Source organism: Octopus bimaculoides, chromosome 8 (assembly GCF_001194135.2).
Source record: "Octopus bimaculoides isolate UCB-OBI-ISO-001 chromosome 8, ASM119413v2, whole genome shotgun sequence".
Lineage (NCBI taxonomy): Eukaryota > Metazoa > Mollusca > Cephalopoda > Octopoda > Octopodidae > Octopus > Octopus bimaculoides.
Genome location: NC_068988.1, coordinates 30,141,371 through 30,148,870, shown reverse-complemented (window position 1 = coordinate 30,148,870; position 7,500 = coordinate 30,141,371). Strand labels below are relative to the sequence as shown.

Genomic DNA, 7,500 nt, shown 5'->3' with positions numbered 1-7,500 from the left:
TAAAAAAAGGGAGTGGAGCAGGCCAATGCATGTCTGTTACCACAACGAATGAGAGTGGGGGAGGTGTAAAAGGCATAATATATATTAATAGCCATTGCCATGGATGGAAGGGCAAAAAAAAAAAATGGAAAAAGACTGGGCAGAAAGTAGTATAATAGACGTCGTTTAACCCTGGGTCAGCTTTGATTCATAATACCCTACGACCATATAAATATGTCAGCCACAAGCATGTTTTTTTCTTTCTTTCTTTCACTGGTGACGATGATGATGATGATGGTGGTGGTGGTGCTGATGTGTGATGACAATGACAATAATGATGACTGAAGAGGAGAAATTGGTAGTGGTGGTAGTGGTGGTGGTGGTAGTGGTGGTGGTGGTAGTGGTGGTGGAACTGTGGGAGGAGAATTGTAGTAGAAGTGGTTAGAAAAAGGAGGAGGAGGAGGAGCCATTCAAAGAAGTGAGTAGTGTTGATAGCCATGACAGTAGTAGTAGCATTACTAATAGTGGTAGTAATAGTAGTGGTAATAGCATGGGCAGCAACGAGGATAGCAACAGTTACAAACATCCAGTATTCCACCCACCTACATATCCAAACCTTCCCCGTCCAAGAAACCCTTTTGTCCAAGAGGTTACAATAAGGTGGGGGCAAGGAGGGTGAAAAAAAAAAAAAAAAAAAAAAAAAAGGGAACTGGCACAGTATTTTGTTTTTTCTCTCTCTATGTTCCCGCTATCCCATCCACATCCCCACCCTGGGTACTTCCTCAGTGGATCTTGTTTTAGACTATCTTCCATATATCCTATGTCTGTACTTCTTTTTTTCCCCCAATACTGGAATATTAAGAGAATATGGAAATAAGAGAGAGAGAGAGAGAAAGAGGATACGTAAAGAAGAGAGAGAATAAAAGTTGTGAAAGAGAAAGAGAATTGGTAAAATTTTTACATTCATCATCGTCGTTTAACGTCCGCTTTCCATGCTAGCATGGGTCGGACAATTTGACTGAGGACTGGTGAAACCAGATGGCTACACCAGGCCCCAATCTGATTTGGCAGAGTTTCTACAGCTGGATGCCCTTCCTAACGCCAACCACTCAGAGAGTGTAGTGGGTGCTTTTACGTGTTACCCGCACGAAGGCCAGTCAGGCGGTACTGGCAACGGCCACGCTCAAAATGGTGTATTTTATGTGCCACCCGCACAAGAGCCAATCCAGGGGCGCTGGCAACGATCTCTACGAAGGCCAGTCAGGCGGTACTGGCATGCTTCATAAATTAGTAAAAATGATTCCATTTGTGTTAGAAGTTATACGTGTGTTAAAGTGGCTCCAGCATGGGTGTATTCATGTGGCACTTCCACGGGTACTTTTACATGGCACCAGCACCCATGAGCCCACAAGACAAGAACTTAGTTGAGAGAAGAAGTGGAGGGCATGGTTGTAAAGGACATACATGCCTGTATGTATGGATGGCCAAAATTTTACTTAGCGCAATGAGTCTTCTCAAATACAGCAAGCTGCTGGAAATCTCTGCCCCATGTCATCTCTGTGAGGCTACTGTTGATTCAGACAGCTAGTCCCTTGTTGGGTCCATAATTAGGCAAACTCTCCTCCTTCCATACATTTAACAGTCTTACACAATGGCATTTCTAAGCCCCTTTCTTTGCAGAATCACTAACTGCAACTAAACCATTCTCTCCTACAACATCACGCTTTTCTCTCACATAATCTTGCAATCCAAAACGCCTCAAACCTCTGGCCCTCATGCTGCAGAACATTGGGAAACTTCTGTTTTTTTTTTTTTGTTTCTCCCTTGGTTAAATACACCCATTTCTTGGCTTCCCTTCTGGCTATGCAATATAGTTTCCTGCTACCACCACTCTTCCAGTCCTCTTTCTTTGCTCTAATGGCCCTGTCTATTACACTGTTACACCACCAGGTCAGGAAAGGACTTTGTACCAGCCACAAATTTGGTCAGTGTCCTTTATCAAATTGTGCTGCAGAAAACTTCTAGTTAACCTCTTATATTATATGTTGCTATATCTCCCTCATTTTATCATATGCTTCAAGTAAAATATCTCTAAATCTCTGACTATTCAGAGGATCTTTAAGCTTCCAATTCACAGAATTGCAACGTTCTTGAAACTCTTTCCAAGCTTGTATTTTTACCTCTCAGATATATAATATCATAAAATGGAAGTTTGAGCCAAACCTAAACAGAGATACAGTTTACCTGTCTGAGATACAGACATGGTGCTACCAATTCAGACTAAAGTATAATAAAATCTAAACGACGGCAAAATACAATACGAAAATCACATAAAATAGCCAGAAATAAGATGTCCAAAGCAATGACCTGCAACATGCTAGGGTTGATCGATGACCAGTTCATTACTGAAGCATGAATATTGCTTCCAAATATTTAGGGCTTAAATCAAAACACCCTTGGCCCACCCACTATTTTCAAATATAGCAGGGAGTTAGTTTAGTAAGGGAGATTTCGCAAGTAAATTGAGCAGGTAGTTGTAGGGATGAAGCAGGTGGTAGAGCTCTTGTTTTACAATGAAAAGATATACAGGAGACTGACAAACATAGACATTAGATGGATTTGATAGCTAGGTAGATAAATAGATACATACATACATACATAAAGAGGTAGATAGATAGACACAGACAGACATAAGTAAATAGATAGATCAGTAGATATATTTGTATAGAGAGGTAGATATATAGAGAGATGGAGAGATTAGAAGATAGACAGAGAGGGAGATCAAACAGTAGGTAGATTGAACAATTGGTAGATACATAACTAGTAAAACAGACAGGCAGATTACACGAATTTGCCAGACAGACAAGGAACAAAAAGAAAACACACAAAACAATTGTTGAGCAAGTCATCAGCCTTCCACCAGAAGCTTGAGAGAAATCCTTGTTTGATGTAGTGAATATAGCATGCATGCACAAGTAAAAAAAAAAAAAAAAAAAAGACAATTAAAAACCAGAAAAAATAACAAGGCTTAGCATAAAAAAAAAAAACAAACAAAAAATACAGACATAGCAAAGCAACATTTGAGGATTAGAATATTAATAATGTACACACGTGTGTAAGTTTGTGTGTGTGTGTGTGTGTGCATGGTTTTATATATATATATATATATATATCCATACATACATGTACACACACATACATACATACACACAAACATTGTGTTAATATATATTGTGAATTTGTGAATCTATTTAGAAATATACATATCATGCATGTGACATACACATACATATACTAATTGTGCACTATGCTTGCTTGATATTGTGTGTGTGTATGTGTGTGTGTGTGTGTGTGTGTTGCGAGTAGGTGCATGTGTGTATGAGTGAGGGTGTCTCTAGGTGTGCACGTGTTGTCTATGCTCATATACATATATATAAATACATACACGTGCACACAAATACGCAAACATGCGAATTTTTGCACATGTGTATACACATAAAGGCATGCAGATGCATATAAACATATGCCTGAATATGCGTGCATAATATATATACAAAAAGGTCTAACCTACACAGAATTGAAATGATACCAAGATTCAAAAGGGCTAAAGAAAAGCAGCTTTCCTTCAACCCCTTTAATTCTTGATATCATTCCTATTGTGTAACTGGACCTTTCGTATATATAATAAATATATATATATATGTATAAAAGCGAACTTTAGGTTAGTTTAAAATATGTTTCTGACATATATAGACATAGATACATACATACACGTTTCGAGTGTGTGTGTGTGTGTGTGTGTGTGTGTGTGTATGTGTAGTATGTGTTTTTGTGTATGTCAGAATATGTATTATGTTTCTAAAATGAATATAAACTTCAGTTTTGTTACTTTAATGTGTTCTCGTTCACATTACTTGTTGTTGTTGTTATTGTTGTTCTCCATTGTTGAAATAGTAGTAATATAGTAGTAGCTGTTTGTTGTTGGTCTTTATTGTCTTAGCAGAGATTGAAAGTAAGTAAAAGAATGTGGTTTAACACTAACCAAAACAGGGAATTGTCCGGGGATTACGGTGGGGTACGCCACTGCCTTACCGCTGGCCTCATACATCAAAATAAAAAGAAGAGACATGCAAACCAATTAGTACAAGGTGTTGGTGCTAGGAGAGCAGAGAAGAGGGGGTGGTTGGACGAGGGATATGTGGAAGAAACAAATAAGTGGAGAAAGAGGAAAGCAGGAATTGGCCAGGAAGAGAGAGAGAGAGAGAGAGAGAGAGAGGAAGAGAGAATGTGCATACATGTGTATGTGTGTGTGAGAAAGAGCAAGGCAAAGTGAAATAATAAGTAGAAAGATGTGTGTATGCGTACATATATATATATAGGTGTCGAAACCATAGTGATATTTGTGGGGTAGCTGATGAAGGAGATATGTTGGATTGTTGGTATGGCTGTTATTGTATGTGCTGAATAGTTTATGGAGTTTGGTGATGCGAACAGGAAGAGTCGAACTCAAATCATGAATATATTTTCTTATTAATAATTGGCAGACATTACAGAGTAATTCAAGGGTCGAGAGTTTTGTGCATTGCCAATTATTAAATGTTTGTCAAGTGCCAATGTATGAAACTCTCGCCCCTAAAGTGAGTGTGTGACTTCTGATTATTTTATGTATATATATATATATATAAATATAAATATATGGTAAACCTGCATCCACTCTCGGGTGGAGAACAAGGCAGAGCATTTTAAGAAATAGTATGTGTGCGAATGTAAAAGGAGAGAAGAAAAGGAAAAGGAGAGAGTGAGGGAGAGAGAGAGAGAAAGAAAGAAAGATGTTAGAAAAAAAAAGGGAGAAAAAAAGAGCTGAGGCAGAAGTTAAAGGAGGCATGGTTGTGTAACAAACAAATTTTTAAAAATAAACAGGCCAAAATGCGCCAGAAGGGCAGGAAAAATTTTTTAAAAAATCAAGTGCACATGGTTAGATAGCATTGAGTACATAACAAGTAGTATGGAAAAAAAGGTAAACAACAAACATACAAACAAAAATGGTGATGATAATATTTATACTAAATAAATTAGCTAATTGTAATAAAACAAAACAAAACATTGACATACATTATAAAGCTAAAGCCATAGGTACACTACATCTGCTATACACATTTCTCTATGTACATACATTTACACATACACACACACACATGCTGATATATATACACACACACACAAATATTGCATGGTGGTTTCACATGGCGTGAATTGCAATGAAGCGATAAAAGTACTCAATACTGTTTAGATGAAGTGGAATAACATTATTCAAAGCTGAGTCTGCGTGAGTGACTTGGAGTTTCTCATCCCCATCTTCAGGCAAGATCTATTTGTATGCATGTATGTGTTTGATTGTGTATGACCATGTGCATGCGTGCGTGTGTGTGTATGTGTGTTAAAGAGACTTTGTACGAATGCAAAGTTTTATTATATGTGCTTATGCATGACAGTATGGATGTCTATGTTGTGTTGACAAGAACTACCAATTTTACAGAAAAAGGCTTATGTATTGTAACAAAACTCAATGTTGCCCTCCCAACTTTCCTCTGACACTAACAAAGAAGTGTAGTAGTTGTCATGGTAATTATCCAATTGAGCATTTGATGGGGTGTACAAGATATTTAGGTATGGCATTTTTCAATTCCTTGAAACCAAAAAGAAAAAAAAAATACATATATATATACCCCTCTCCTCCACACATATTTTCATTCGAAGCTCTACTCAATAACTACAAGTGTGATGTATGTAAAAACCCCAAACAACGGACTTTATATGAGAATAACAAAAATGGTAACATTAAAAAGAGAAAACATCATGCATTTATAGATTTGTATACATTTCGATACCTTTTCATACATATACGTAAGACACACACATATACATACATATATATATAAACAAATAAAATTGTTACGTGAGGAATTAATAATTGGAAATAGAAATGAAAACATATGAGTGTGAATTGGAAGAGAAAGTGAGAGTGCGAGAAATGGTGGTGACTCAGTGTAAAATGGCAAAAGAGAAGAAAAAAATATCAGGGATATTTTTGAGAAAAAAAAAACATTAAATAAGAAAAAAATATTAAAAACAACACCAACAGTAAACATCTAACAGAGTTGGGAATGAAATGCAAGTACGAATTCTCTAACAACAATTAAATAACAAAACAAAACGGAAACAAAAAAAAAACAAAAAAAAACATTGGCATGTTTGTGTGGAGTAAAATTCAGAGTTCGGAAACATTGATTAATATAACAGATGACAAAAGAAACAGAAAAAAAAAAGAACTAGTGGAGGGAGAGTATATATGTGAATGGTGTGGGGATGGCAGAGGGTTCAATTTGAGGGGAACAATCATTTCTAATTTAGAAAACCAGAGGGTAAATTTTGGGTTGTTGGGTCATATAGCTATTAGGTAGACCGTTTGTCTATCACTCCACTTCTTGACTGGATAAATGATAGGTAAAAATTAACCTGCATCATCCTCTGACTGATTTGAACTTGGAACATATAAATGAAATATTACACATTAATTTTTTCTCTGCCCACCGACTTCCCCTATTCTATTTTGTACAATTTATTTTCTCATTGCATGCAGAGAGGGTAGTTTGAACCAGCTAAATCATGTAAATTATTGAATAAGCTCTAAGTATATGTGCCTGTATATACATATATATATATATATACACCAGGTTCCTGCCAAATCAGATTGGAGCCTGGTGTAGTCATCTGGTTCACCAGTCCTCAGTCAAATCGTCCAACCCATGCTAGCATGGAAAGCGGACATTAAACGATGATGATGATGATATATATATAGACAATTTTTTTATTAACAGTTTGAGAATATATATCTAGAATTGCTTAATCTTTATATACACCCACTGTAATAAATCATACACTGATACACAATCATGTAATAAAAAAAAACATCTAATAGGGACATTAAACGGAAATAAAAACATGTGTAAAGACACAAGTGCACACAAATATAAAATCTAAATACTTAATAAGGAGCAATACAATAATTTCAAAGAAATTAGCCAAACTTATATGGGTATTATATATAACTGGCATAAGCATGGCTGTGTAGTGAAAAATTCCAAACTAGAACTATATGGTTGAAGATTCAGTGCTACTGTCTGTAAGCTTGTGGCTGATATCCCCTGCTGGAATTGTCTGTTGAGCAATACCTTGTGAGAGAAGCCTGGTAGGCAGGAATTATGTGGGAAGGTAGTCTTCCCCAGTGCCATTTGTCTGCAATCCTTCATGAAAGCATGTTGAGGCAGTTTGTTCTACAATGGACACAGGGGAAATATAATCTTGTCTGGATTCAGGTGAGGGTCACAGAAAAGTATGACCATGCAAACTTGGAGAAGTTCTCATTAGAACAATGCCACTGCTGCTGATTATGATATAACGAGAACCGTTAAAAAGAATAACGAATAAAACTACCTTGATTTTTTTTTTTTTTTTTTTTTT

At 36.5% G+C, this 7,500-nt stretch overlaps 1 protein-coding gene and 1 long non-coding RNA gene across 5 annotated transcripts in view; both read right to left on the bottom strand.

The window, feature by feature from the left end:
• LOC106882798 (neurexin-1a) overlaps positions 1-7,500 on the bottom strand; it is a 443,081-nt gene that overhangs the window by 254,826 nt on the left and 180,755 nt on the right. The window lies entirely within an intron of this gene.
• LOC106873311 (uncharacterized) overlaps positions 3,963-7,500 on the bottom strand; it is a 73,207-nt gene continuing 69,669 nt past the window's right edge. Inside the window, exon 4 of the long non-coding RNA XR_008264733.1 lies at positions 3,963-4,078. This is a non-coding gene — a long non-coding RNA (uncharacterized LOC106873311). The remainder of the gene's footprint in view (positions 4,079-7,500) is intronic.